We start from the raw sequence: 14,828 nt of genomic DNA, 5'->3' as shown, positions 1-14,828 counted from the left end.
TCTACTCGTCTAAAGTTTGTTTTCTTAAGTTAGTAATATTGTAATATTTTTGTGCTCATGTTCATTATGATCGAGGCTATACGCAATTCTCATGTTGCCAAACCTGACTTACACAGGTGTAATGAATGATATTAGCATCATCTGCAATTTTCTTCAAAATCAAGTCAACATTTAAAGGCCTGTATCAACTGTGACAAGGTTAACTTTTCATTACCATTTGTGTGTTACTGTAAATAAGTCATGATACACTACATTTTCTCCACTGTTGTAACACAGATCTTCCCGCTTTGTGTTCAGTCATGTTCGATCTGTTCTCATGACAAACATATAAGACGCCAAGCGCGTGGTTGCACATATTTATTCCAACACAGTCACCTTAATTCAACCCGTAACAAGCATTAGTTCGCAACCGTTAAACCAGTTCACCTCTTTCTTTCTTTTTGAGTTTGAGCTACAGAGACTCTTCAGTTACAACATGGTCCTCGGCGAGAGAACGCTCGCTGCTGCTCCGCGTGCCCTTCTACATCTGAGCATCGGCGAAAACACAAGGCCTCTCTGTCCGCACACGAGACAGAGATTGATGGATGCTAATGCCACTTTGTGTTTCTTCCCCCGGGGGGCAGAGGTGTGACATGGTGCAAATGCAAACTAGACTTTTCCAGGTAGTGTTGTTTTTAAAGATGCATACCTAATCTTAAACTGAACTGCCTCTGTCTCTGGGGTTTGATCACAGATATGGCGGAAAAATCCAGAAAATACGCTTTGCGCTTTTAGGTTGAACTTTTATTCAAGTAGGAATTTCTTAAACAGACAATAAAGAAGTATGGAAATCAATTCAATTCAATTTTATTTGTATAGCGCCATATCACAACATACATTGTCTCAAGGCACTTAACATAGTGAGGTCAATAATATTATAAAAATAATATAATAATTTCTAAACTCCAAAATTCTCTGAAGTGACAGTTGTAATATAGGACGTTTAATTAACAGGAACTGTTTTGGTGTTGAATAGGAAATATTTACTGAAGAACCCTTTGTCCATGTTTGTTTCACTTTAACACAAAAAGGATGAATATACAGTGTATATATATATATATATATATATATATATATATATAGTGTGTGAAAGGATGTGGTTCAAAGTTTGCTTTGCATTTCAAAAGCCGAGCATTCGAACACAGCAGGCGCAGGAGACTCTGACCATCAAGGAAGTTGTTTTCTTTTCTGCACGCCCGGGCCTGCCCCGTCGCCTCACTTCTTAGTCACACGCACAAATGGGCCGAGTCAAATGGTTCAGGGGCATCCTGTTTTCCTTTTTCCGACACTGCCTGAAAACGAGGGGTCACGGACCACATGTGAGGCACAACACAGGTCCCAGTCAGCAGTCGTCTAAATGTCCCATTCATGTAGCGGCAGCGCTGTGCCAGTTTTCCTAAAAATCCACCTCGACTGATGTGGTCACGGGGGGGGGGGGAAAGAACCACAACGGACAGGGCCGGTTTGCGCTCCAGCGGCGAAGGTGTACAGATTTAGGAAGCCGGCCCCCCGATCCCGATGACACGGGCATCTTCGTTCCTCTGCAGACTTTCCAGGCCATTTCGTCTCCTGGAAAATTCTCAGCGCGACATCTCTGTAATTATGTGACGTACCGGTGAACACCCAAAGATCGGCGCCGATAGCATCACCGTTATAGCACTAATCCGAAACAAATGTTTGCCTTTTACTTGAGACCGGTCGAGCGCACGGCACAAACTAGGAATTAAAGGCCGCCCCTTAAATATCCTGTTTTATTTAATGACACGCACACACACACACACACAGTTAAGCAGGGCTCCGAATAAGTCGGCCTTTCTCTGTTAACAATGTGGACAAAGTGTTTCAAATTAAGTCCCGAGTGAAGCTAAAATAAACTCCCCCGTCACATTAACCTTATAAACACAGAGCAGCCGGTCTCCTTTTAAGGAAGACGGAACCATGTTTGCGCATACCGCCCGTTTCTGAAACACGGCGGTCGGTGGGGGCAACATGCACTTCGGGGGGGAGACAACATCAGATGCCCAGTGTTCGTCTGTGCTGCCAGTCTCTTAAACTCCCCTCCGACTCTTTCATATTTATTTTCTACATTTTTTAAACTCCGCCACCACATTTCATTTTCGTTTGGTTTTTTTTGCTCGACCGCTCGCAGCTTTTTCCCCCCTATTAAGTTTATATTGTGTGGCAGCAAATTTTAATCCGAGCGGTGCTACGGGGTGGGGGGGCGGTGGGGGGCTTGACTTTGATCGCCAGCTGTTTCCCTCTGAGCAGTTGTCAGGGGAGATAAGCTTACAGGAATCGCAGGTGTTGGTTTACAGTTTTTATCGTCAGCCGTTGATTACTTGAAGGCTGCGGCGCGACCTTGTTAACCTCGCGCCGCTCGTTCATGGCCCTGCGACAGACAATGCGATTCGTTTGTGAAGGGTCTCTTCAGCAAAGAGCATGTGCGGTAAGGTTGTTGGTACCGTTTCGTCCTTTCTAGTTACCGAAGCTATCTGTGCCGTCTGTTTGTGTGAAAAGGCTCTGGCGGTGAAAGAGGCCAACCAGCCCAAGCGTGCTCCGGAAATCTTTGTGCCATTTCCAAGGTGCTCGCCAAGTGGTAACCCACCCTGACGTGGCCCGTAACCCATTGCTTTGTGAACTGCCATTTTGAAGCCTTGAGTTTTGCATTGCTGCACGCTGGTGTAGTGGTTAGCACTTTCGCCTCACAGCGAGAAGGTTCAGGGTTCGAGTCCCGGCTCAAACCAACCAGGGCCTGATTCTGTGTGGAGTTTGCATGTTCTCCCCGTGTATGCGTGGGTTCTCCCCGGGTTCTCCAACTTCCTCCCACAGTCCAGAGACATGCAGAATGGGGTTAGGTTCACTGGAGACTCTAAATTGACCTTAGGTGTGAATGTGAGAGTGAATGGTTGTCCGTCTCTGTATGTGGCCCTGCGATAGGCTGGCGACCTGTCCAGGGTGAACCCCGCCTCTCGCCCAGTGTCAGCTGGGATTGGCTCCAGCCCCTCCCTGACCCTTAAATGGATAAAGTGGTAGACGATGGAGTTTTGGATTTTGATAGAATTCAGATTTCAGAATTCAGGCTTCACTATCCAGTGACTACGTCCATTTTTATGTACCATCTATGGTCCTCACCTAACAGTGCCAACAAAAACTCTTGATCCAGCCACCTCCCATCTATACAGTATCAGTACCATTATAGAATTCACCGGTCATGGCCTTGCGTTCCCTTACATAAAAAAAAATGATTCAAATTAAGGCGTTTGAGGAACGAGAGCAGTGACATTGGTTCCATTGAGCTGAGGTATGAGAGAGACACTGGGAAAGAAATAGTTGAATCCGTGCGTCATAACCTTTTAAGAGAATAGCGAAAAAGAAAAAATCAGCCAAACAAATGGGAGACCAAGGACCAGTTCACAGTGTGGTGACGTTTCAGCAGACGGTGGCGGAAAATATTTCAGCATGTTGATTGTAACCGTTAGACCAAAGTTAGACCTTGAAGTGGTTTTTCATTTTGCGGTGATAGAGTGAAATATTAACCAGTGGCTGACGGTCAGTTTGTCTCAACTGGTTAACAAGAGGTCCGTGTGGCCACGGTGAGTACGGCAGGGTCGTCTTAAGGTCTTCATTTTGTAAACGAAGGGCGGGTCGGGTTGGCACGGTGAGTTATGGAATGAGAATATTTTTTTGCGGTGCGTGTCAAATTGAGGCCAAAAATAAAGCTGCGCTGAAATGGGACAGGCCTCGTCGAGATGTTATGGTGTATTTACTGGCGACTTTGAAAGATCCGGTTCCGCGAGCTGGGACATAGCTGTTGTTTGAGCGCACACTTTTTTTCCCCCCTCCCATCAAATGCCACTGGGAATTCTGAGATTCTATTTTCTATTGTTCTATGAAAGGTCTGCAAACACTTCCCTGATAATGGACAATGGAAATCTGCCAAAAATCCCTCCCCGGGTCTCTGGAGGCTGCACAATAAACAAATCTAATAGATATAAAATGAATAGATATCTTCACTGCAGTCTCGAGGTCAAAAGATGCTTTAGCGGGGAAACTCGTGACAGTCCAAGGGCGTGAGAGTGTCGAATTATATATAATCTGAAAAGCCTTCGCCTCCACATTTTATTATCGAAGAAACTGAACACGTACATTAGATGGAAAATGGGAAAACACCGGCCGCGACACATGTTGCAGGTCACAGAAACGGTGACATCACGCTCCGTTTCCATCTGTGAGAACAATGTGGTGCCGCTGCGGTAGGTTATTCAGCAAAGAGGATAATTCCAGTAAAATGGCGCGATCTCCCATTGTCCATTCGAAAGCGTTCCACAACCCGTCTGACAGATTTATGGTCGGGATTTCACTTCGTATGCCGTAATAGAATAACCTTTGAAGTAGAAATTGCGAATCACACCCCTCGATCTCAAGAGTTGGCCTCGGTTTTCCAGGTACCCTTTTTTTTTATCTCGAGACTATCTGGCATTTAGTGCACTGAATGTTTTTTCCCCTCTCTCTCTCTCTCTCTCTCTCTCTCTCTCTCTCTCTCTCTCTCTCTCTTTGCATCAGCTGCTGAAGTTTTTTTTTGTAACAAAAATAATGTGTCTTTGAAGTCTGCGTGAGATAAGATCAAACATTCTAATATAAAAACCGCGGCGGAATTATTAAACGCAGAACTTATTAAGGAATTATCCACCTTCTTTCTCTTTGTCTGCGAAAGGCATCAAAGCCGCCTGGCTCCCCCGGGTATTGGCGGGAGGACGTTTGAGGGAAGCGTGACGAGACCTGTGCGTCGGCGACGTGCCCGCCGCCGCCCCACAAAACTCATATCTCCTCCAGCGTGTAGCTGCACACTCTCTCTTTTTGCAACAAACAAAACAAATGTCCCAGCAATGGCGGCATGATTTTCGAAGACATTTTTGCAGCTTGAGGTCGATGAAGGCCACGAGAGAGAAAAAAACGGACCAACCGGCAAATCCGTTGAAGTTTAACAACCAACAACGGCGACCTTTGTTCCCGCAGATGCACAGAAAACCGCCCAACAACAAGGGATCGATAATCCCATCATGCTCTGAACAAACCCTTTTTTAAGTGACGCAGAAGCTCTACATTCCTTATTTCCACCGACGTAAAAGTTGTTGAATGGACTCTTAACAGGTGAAATTGCTGCCCTGAACTGGAAAATTACAATCATTCAAGTTGCGTTTAGGCCTCGCAGCCTAGGCCTGTAATTTATATATTGGCTCTTCCGGAAGAACAAGCGCCGACTTCACCTCCCGTTTGACTGTGGTTCCTTTGCCCAGCTCGCACACTCTACTGTACATGCACGACACTGCACGCAATGGACGTGGGCATAGAGGGCTGTTTTCATCGGAACGCACGGTTCGCCAAGTAAGTGCTTTTATTGGCTCCTTGGTGTTTGGCCCGCGGAGAGTTTAGCTCGAGCAGGCACGGCCCGCGGCGTCTTGAGGAGCTTGTGAGGCGCTGACTCACTGCATTCGACTCCGCCATGCGGCGAGCGAGGTAGGCGGTGGTTTGCCATTAGCCCGACCACAAAACAATCATTTGCATTCCATCTAATTGATAAAAGCTTCTCCCTCCGCATGCCGTTTGGGTTTTTTTTTTTTAAACAACACTCCCTGTGCTACTGACTCACGCCCGTGGACCCCGGCGTAACGGCCCCCGCTGAATGTCGCTGTGGCAAACGCGAGGACCCTCGTTCACAACTCAGTGCAGCTGCGGTGCGATTCTGTGTTTAATGAGGAAATGGCCTCGGGGTATAAATCGGAAGCTGTTGCTTTATGTGCGAAAGATGTGAATGGCGCATTTACCATGCAGCACTTTCATCACTTCCACTTACAGCAAATCTTATTCATGTGAAGTTGTCCAGAGGCAGAGAAGATCAAAAAACCCTCTCACCCCCGTCAACTGCACGACTCTTGGGTCCATCCGAGGATTATTAATGATTAATAAACTGATGACGTTCGGTTGAGGTCCCAGATGGGACAAAGACAAAAACCGGTCGGCGCCCGCAGCACTCCAGCGTCCTTTTGGAAAAGTTGAGATTTTCACCATCACTATTATAGAGTCGGTAGGGGGGGATTGTGCCACAGGAAATCAATGCGTTTGTATTGATTTATTAAGTGAAGAAAAAGGGAAGAAGAAGAGAGAAATCCAAGAATAGAGAATTCCATTTGTAACGGAATAGGAAATTGCATTATTTGAGGTCTTAAACAGGCAAAAGGTTGAGGTTAACTTTGGATTAAATATGTTATTTTTTATTTAAAAAAGGCAATAAAGGTCATAACCCTTTTCTTCATCCTAATTTTTATATTTTTTGGTTAATATTACCCATAACACATCATTCCAAGTTTCTGAGGAAGGGATGATGTAAGGAATCGGAAATGACGCATACTCCAATTGTCTAAGGAGAAGAACAGTCACTATGAGCAACAAAACGAATATGTGAATACCTGATGAAATATTTCATTAAAAAATGATATATTTATATTCATTTTTATGGAAGATGAAATGTGTGAGTTTGATGTACACAGCAGGCAGCAGCAGCAAATCTCAGACTGGCAGTTCCTCACGCGTCAACATCTGCCACCTACTGGCCAGGAAAGTGAGTGCAGCAGCACTTGTACTATAGATCTCCACATAGAGCTTCTATTTCTAACTGCTTTTTAAAAAAAAGAACTTTTTAAAGTTCTACGTGAATCCTTTTTTAACTCCTCACGAACAGCACCACCTACAATTATTGGCGCAATGTAGTGATGTATTGATAATAACGATGTATTCAATTTACAGGCCTGGGACACACACAACCAAACACACACAATGTGTTGGGACACAGAAATGCTCACAAACACCTGTAGATATACAGTATATTATATGAATATACATATCTACACGTACTGTATATGCATAAGAGCTGCAATGATGTGATGCTCGGAGAGACCGGGCCCCATGTGCCCCCCCCCCTTCTGTCTCCATGGGGACCGTCAGACACTTTTCTTTTTATTGGGTTACCTCAGGAAACCATTACCCACGACACCTTTCAGGTTCATGTTTTTACAGCAGTGAGGGGAAACTTCTGTTTTTCACCCCCAGAAGGCAAAACTACGGCCTCCTGATCTAATTTCTGGGGCATTTCGATCTCATGTCACCGACTCTCTTTTCTCACTGTTGGAAACTGGACTCGCGCCCGACAGTGTTGTTCTTCCTATTCTCTGCACTTGATACTGATTGGCTTATATTTTTGGGGGGTTAGTGCAGTGGTTTTATGCCGCTCAGTATTTTATCCTGAGTCAGTCGTCCAGTGTTATTTTTCAGGAATATACTTCAGCTTGTTGTTACAGGCTTTATTTCTTCGGACTGGATCAAAATCCCAAATGTATTTTTGCGAAGAGAGACCCAGGACCAATTTATGAGTTTTTTTCCCTTTTTCTAATGTACACAATATGACGTGACGAAAAATCAAAGTTGCTGTAAATGTGTTGTCTCACTGCTTGTCCAGCTCTTTAGCACCGAGAGAACTGCAGACTGGCGATAGAGACGACCTGAGGTAAAAATGAACCGCGTGGGCGGGAAGCATGCAGGCATTGGTCGCCTGCCACCGCTGGCACCGACTCAGAGTGTTTCCACTGGAGAATCCAAACGGTCGCAGGCCGTGCCAGCGGGGCGACGGATCAAGGCAACGAGGGGCCCCGTGGCGTTCCCGTGTCTCTGATCACAGAAGGTAAACTCTGCAGGGCAACCTGGGAAAAATCTTGGAGGTGGGAACGGCTTTCTCTGATTAGCTCCGTGAGCACAGAGCTAGAACTCGTTCAGTTTTCTTTTTTTTTTTGCATTCAGATCAAAGGGGCCCAACCCCAATTCCAAGCATGCAAACACAGTGAAACAGCCGCGGCAGAATCAATGATATTTCCCCCCCCCGAGGATTTTTCCAGAGTGGACATATTAAAACAAACCCCTCTCCGTGCTGTTGGGGGCCACACCCCCGGGCCGCTGAGGCTCGGGCCGCTCCACGTCCACATCGGCGTCGCTTTGAAAGAACAACAAACCCCGAGCGGCTGGTTCTTGATCGTGGGAAAAGACGAGCACCAGCAATTTTCCGCGTTGTTTGGTTCATTTTGAAAATATGCGAGATGATAAACTGCAGCTCCGTGGCATATTTATCACATGAGTCTTCTCTTCCAGTCAAGCGCAGCAGAAAAAAACATTTGTTTCTCGTGCACATCAACTGGCATTTGGGGATTTTTTCTTTTGGACATATTTGAGGGATGAGGTTAGCTTTCGCTGCCATGTGTAAAAAAAAATAAAAATAAGAACCAGATATTGAAACCGCCGAATCAACACATAAAACATCTGCACGTGTCTCATTCTTCTGCAGATTTGAATGTCACGTGCTCCACGAAAGAAAGATGATTTAATCACCGATTTGACATCTTTCGGTCTGCATAACCTTCCGCATCATCTAGTCCATGAGACACTAAAATCAGAACATTTTCAAGTGCAGCCATCTCCGCAACAGTCCGCTTGTCTGTATTAAACCCCCCCTGCTCCGGGAGACAGTGTTGCTATGGCGATAGGCATCCTGGCCGAGTCCACAGGAGAGACTGTCTCTGTAAGTTACAGAGTTATGAGTTACTGTACGCAAACATCTCCCTCAGGCGGCACATAAATGAGACTGAAGAGCTTGCCTGGGGGGCGAAGCTGTTGAGATAGGGTCATACTGTCATGGTACTTGCTGAGATTACCTATGAAATATTGATAAACTGACAGGAGTGAACGTGAAATTTTTTCATTTGTCTCCATCCAATGCAAATGCGTATGTGTCGATGACACGTTCTGTAAATGAGGCGGACAACAAATGAAATCGATCAACAAATGAGCAACACTACATTTGAACATTGATTACATAATGACATTGGGTAGAATAAATGAATAAATACCTTCGCCAAGGCCTGACAGTCCACTCAAATTCACTCAAGCTACACACAGTCATAGACATCAGTTCCCTTAATATGCCAATTTTTTTCATCAGGATCCATAAATAGTTTCCTGGGAAATCAGCGAAAATGTCCAATGAAAGCGCCCTATTCCTGGATCTGCCCCTTTGTCCACAAAAGATATTTGGGACATGCACCACATATTGCAAGTTACAGCAATAGAGCCCAAATGGGCGAGACATTATTTTGTGTTCTCTTCCAGACATTTCCGCGCTATTTATACATTTTCGACGGCCCTTCAGTCAGTTCGAAACCCAAAGCTCACGATGCATTTCACTTAAATCTGGTTATTCTGCACGCAAGAGGAGTAAAATGTGTGAATGTTTGAGATATAAATTTGGTCTGGGCGATGAAACTGAGCAACAAGATTTTTCTTTTCTTTTAATCTGAAAAGCCACGGGAGCATTATCAAACAGTGACATCGGAAAGTAACCAACTCCTTTTGTGACAATCTGTGAAACGTATTTTAAATTCGTTTCAGGAAATGTGAGATATCACAAAGCGTGGTGATGGATTTTGAAATTTCAAATGTTGACATGTGAAGGTTCAGTGGCACTGTTATGGCTAATGTGTGCCACTCAATATTAGGGGACTGAAATGAGGTCAAAATAAAGTGTGATTTCTTATTGTTTCACATTATGAAAGTTGGTTTTTTTTATGTTTTTTGAGTATATTACAGAATATCACGTTTATGGATGTCAATCGTCTCTAAACGGCTGTATGGAAGAAAGCCACATGAACGATGTCCACAGCTACGCAGACACTTGAATTCCTGTTCGACTCGGAGGAAACTCCCAGTTTGGTCATTGCCTGCAGACGAGTGGGTTTATATTTTTGAGGCTGCAGCTCAGGATCGGAGACTATACAACTGGTTGCCAGGCAACAGCATGGCCAGCTCCTGGAACTCTGAAGTCTCTTCAGAAGCTACACACACACACACACACACACACACACACACACACACACACACACACTCTTAATTTAACTATTTAGATGAACATGGCGTCGGTCTGGATTTTTAAAAGGAGATTAAGAGCAGACACACGGAAATATACAGGCTAATCTATTTATATTATGCTCTCACGCAGTGTTTTATTAAAAGGGTTCAAAAAAACATGTGTTCAGACTGAACATGAAACACATCTCAGAGGCAACACTGTTACACATGAAGTCAGTGAACAGACATAGATTTGCCCTGAGTGGTGCTTAGTGTCCTGAGACACGTAGACCAAAATATATAAATAAAGCAGCCTATAACTTTCTGCAACAACATGTTTTCTCTAAAAAATATAAATATATTTCTAATTAAAGGTCCCTTTTTATACTCACTCGTCAGTCCTGCAGTGCCGAGAGAAGCAATGTGTTCATTTGGATAAAAATCAATTATGATTAAGTTGAACATTAGAAGGTCTGACTCTGAGCTCACTTTTAGTAATGACAGAAAAAAAGTAGGAGTGATTTAATTAGAAAAAAGCTGATTGAATTCTGCCTTGCAGCATGTGGCACTGGCACATTTAATTAAAGACCCTTAATACTCGTCTTTCTGGATAATGTATTGAATAACAGTGGAAGTGATTAACCCGCCCTGTGACTTGCTGTTGGGATCAAACTCCATTTGATCCCAGTAAAAAAATATGTGTCTGCTAATAATAATCACATAACGGACTATTGTTTCCACTCAGGTGTGAACTTCACTCATTGGAATTAGAAAGTCTTCATTGTCATTGAACAAGTGGAGAACGAAATTAAATGTGCTTCTTTTGAAAACAAATGTATTGTTGACAGTGACTGGTCACACAAAACAGTCTAATTGAAATTTTTTTTACAGTATATGACAGATTACCCCAAATTGTATCTGGTCCCATCTGACACGCAATTTTTTTTTTATGTCATACTTTTTTTGTGTATATATATATATATATATATATATATATATATGAGGCCAGGCATAAGAGGGGAAGATTTTTCTTTTTTATTAATGAGTGGGAAGATTTTTAAAATGTATTTAACATTTAGACAATAAAGTCGAAATGTCGAGATTAAAGTCGAAATGTCGAGAATAAAGTGGAAATAGCCCTAAAGGTCCGTGTTGTGGTACTAGTCCAGCATCCACGTTGACTGACGTTAGCAAAGCTACGCTAGCTTCGCTAACTGCGCGGCTCTCAAAATGGAACAATTGGACGTGCATGTGCAAACAGCCGTTGTCACCGCGTCGCTTCATCCAGATTCAGCCGGTCAATAATAATATGGCAACTTTACAACTTGGTTAGCAGCTAGCGTTAGCTTAGCAAACTGGCTAGCAAAACGTCAACGTCTGTTTTTGGCGGTGCTGCGCAAAAGTGCTTCCGGGTCACAATTGTTGACTTTATCCTCAACATTTCAACTTTGTTGTCAACATTTCCACTCCAATTGGAAAACTTCCCCCTCATTATAGTATTTCAACTTTATTTTCGACATTTAAAAAAATTAAAATCTCCCCCCTCGTTTTTTTTCCTTATGCCTGGCCCTAATACTCTTCTGCAGCTTAGGGCTAATGGCATCATGCTTCAGACAGCGTCGCTAAATAACTGAGATTAAAGGAAAAACTGAAAATGACCGTGGGAGGAAAACGAAGATGGACTTCCTCCGTCTGTGTTGGCGGCGGGAGTCACGCCGGGAGATCACCTGAGTGCGACGGGGCCCATTATAGAGCCGCTACGAGGCCATTTAGAGGGACGACCACAAGAGGCCAATTGGATAATCATAGCCTCTTTTTTTCCTCGGAACGGAAAACTTAAACTCACGCGTGGCGAACGGTTACCCTTCAACCGTCTGGTGGTTTAGGCTCAGCTGGACGCGGTGGGAAGGGCGCGAGGGGGTTTGACGGTAAGAGGAAGGCGTACGTCTTTGTCAGCACACCGCAGGCCTTGTTTGCTCTCTTAACCCAAGTCATTACTGCCGCAGACTGGGGAGAATAAACTGTGTCGGGATTGCATCTGAATTGCAACCTGCACTAGATTACACATTCTCTATAATGTCGAGCATTGTTTAAGTGAGATTGAGGTCCATCTTACCTATAAACCTTTATGTTACGTATTTTTCGCAGGATGTTTAGATGTTTAGAACCAACTCTGTCAGGACTAAAAGTCCATGTTTAGGGTTTTTTTCTTTCATAGTATTTTGTAGTATGGATATTTATCCATGAATCCATCATCTGCCCGCTGCAGAGCTGAGGCATTTCCCAGCAGCAGACAGTTAACCTTTACTACTCATGCCCACACCCGGGGGGCAGTTTTAAGTCTCCAATTAAAATGCATGACTTGGACTTTATGGGCATATAGTCCAACATATATGATGTTTGAAAATGCCTATAAAACATGGACACAATAAGAACCAGAAAGATAAAAGAAAAGTTTTAATAAATGTTGACGACACAGGATTGTTACACAGCCACAGTGGACCGAGCAGAATGGAAACCATTAGTCCTTCCTCCAGTCAACTTCCTGTGTTGAAAAAATAAAGTGAATTATTGCACATACATACTACTGAAAAAGCAACAATCTTTTCAAGACTGGACAGGAAACTTGGTTGCATGTAATTCCTTTCTCTCCCCGTTTCCCGTTCTGCCTCATAAATAATATCAATTATAATAAAATAGAATGAAAAATGCTCCAAAAATGGTCTTTGCTGAAATGTATTTAACAGTCATATTTAAGGTAATGCACTGCGCCATTGAATTACACTTTGACAAAGAATGGCTACTAGCAAAACTTTATCAATAAGAAAGATAACATATAAGAAAATCTGTCAAAACCAGTTAAAAATCATGCATCAAAAGACTTTCATACGTATGATACTATGATTTATGAAGTGCTCATTAAGTCTAATCTTCGGTCAAGGCATTCCAGAGTGTCAAAAGCTCTGTCCCCCTTAGTTGCCAGCCTTGACTTAGGAAAATCAGTCGAGACAGAGCTGGTTAGAAGATCTAAGGTAGCGGCTTGGAGTGTAGGGAGATAGTAGCATAGTGTAGCATAGTGCGCCCCGAAAAACGTTGTGACTCAAATCTAACGGGTATAATTTTTCATGAAACAATGGACACTGGAGGCGGCAGGTCGCTGGTGAATGTTAAAGCGATGACGCCGGCTGAGAGGGACCAATTAAAGCTCGCACTGACACCGAGCACTCGCTGTTGTGTGTGAGGAGGTGCATCAAAGAATAACAGATGATGAGCATTGCCCCCCCCCCCCCCCCCCCCCCCCCCCCCCCCCATCTCCCTACACTGAATGATAAATAATAGAACTCAAATGCAGCCCGAGGCGGCGGAGGACGCGGCAGCTCCCCGAAAAATCAAGGCCTCAGATGAAAGGATTAGCTGAGGAAAACTATGCACCGGTCACAGTAATGGCTGTGTGTGCGCGTCTCGCCCGTGTGTGTGTGTGTGTGTGTGTGTGGGTGTGCTATTATCTCTGAGCTGTATAAGTGATATAGAGAGCGAGAGAGAGAGTGAGATAGAGATTGTAGGTGTAGCCGTCGCACTAATTGAGTCACCACTGATTGCGTTGAGCCTGTGATTTCACTACTTCAGTGAGATGCAGGCTGAGAATATTCACGCATGATTGTCCTCCGCATACCGAGGATGGAGTGGCAGTGTGTTTTGTGCGGGAAGTAACGGTGAGGAGGACTGTGCCCAAGAAAAAACTTCTGCGCATTGTCTCCCAGCGCACCCAGCACAGTCTCCGTACCCTCTGAGCCCCCCGCCTGCTCCTTTTCATCCGGCCCCAACCCAACAGGCTCGCCGCCGCCCTCGAGTCAATCACTTACAAGCTGTCAAGGTTGTAAGTTCATGACACGTCCCATCCTTGAGCTCCGTTCCTCAACACCACCGCCAGTGTGCTACTTCGTACCTGAAGCGCCTAATTCATTGGACCGCCCCCGAAGGCGTTCCACATCCTGTTCGGGGGCTGAGCGCCAAAAGGCTCTTCCTCTATTCTACTTTACCCGTCTCACTTGTTTCTACTGATTGAACATGTATCGGCTGGGTATCCTTTGTGCGTGAAGATAGTTCCATAAGAGCTGGACAGTCATCGCACTGATCATAAACACCATAGACTCACATGCACAAATGATAATCAACAGTAAAAAGAAAATTAACACCAGACAAGCTAAGATGACGCGAGTGCCCTTGGTGTAGTTTCAACACAGTGCCGCACCCGTGTTGCACTGGCACCCGTCTGAGTGGTGTTATGATGACTTGTGGTCAGAGGCTTTTTTTGGTGGATTGCCATCTCGAGGCAGTAATCTTGGTTTCAGCTTTGACAAGTATTTAGATAAACCAAAGCTACATGACTCGACAGGGGGATCACCCGAGTTATTACAATTCGTCCCGAGGGGGAACAAGAAGCTCGGTGCCAAATTTCCTTGGAACCAATTTCGCAGTTGTTGAGATATTTCACATTATAGACCAAAGTGGTGGACCGAAATAATCGATCGCCATTGCCGTGCCTAAAGCCGCCATGTGCCGCCATGTGTTCCCCCTTTAAGTTCATGCATTTAATGCGCAGGTCATATTTTTTTCATTTATCATCTGTTTTCATCTGTTGTCCCCTCTGGAATGCTCAACGGACAAAAAGAGTCACACACGAAAAAAAGGAAATGGGAAGAAAAGAGAAGAGTCGCATGAGACAAAATAAATTTGATCCTTCAAAAGATAAATCAGAAAGTTTAAAAAATGATTTAGGGTTATCTAGGGTGATTAAATCATGTTATCTTGCCCTGTCAACCTTTATCGCTGATTGTTTTTAG

This window comes from Scophthalmus maximus, chromosome 9, assembly GCF_022379125.1.
Source record: "Scophthalmus maximus strain ysfricsl-2021 chromosome 9, ASM2237912v1, whole genome shotgun sequence".
Lineage (NCBI taxonomy): Eukaryota > Metazoa > Chordata > Actinopteri > Pleuronectiformes > Scophthalmidae > Scophthalmus > Scophthalmus maximus.
Note: the sequence above shows the minus strand (reverse complement) of the source record.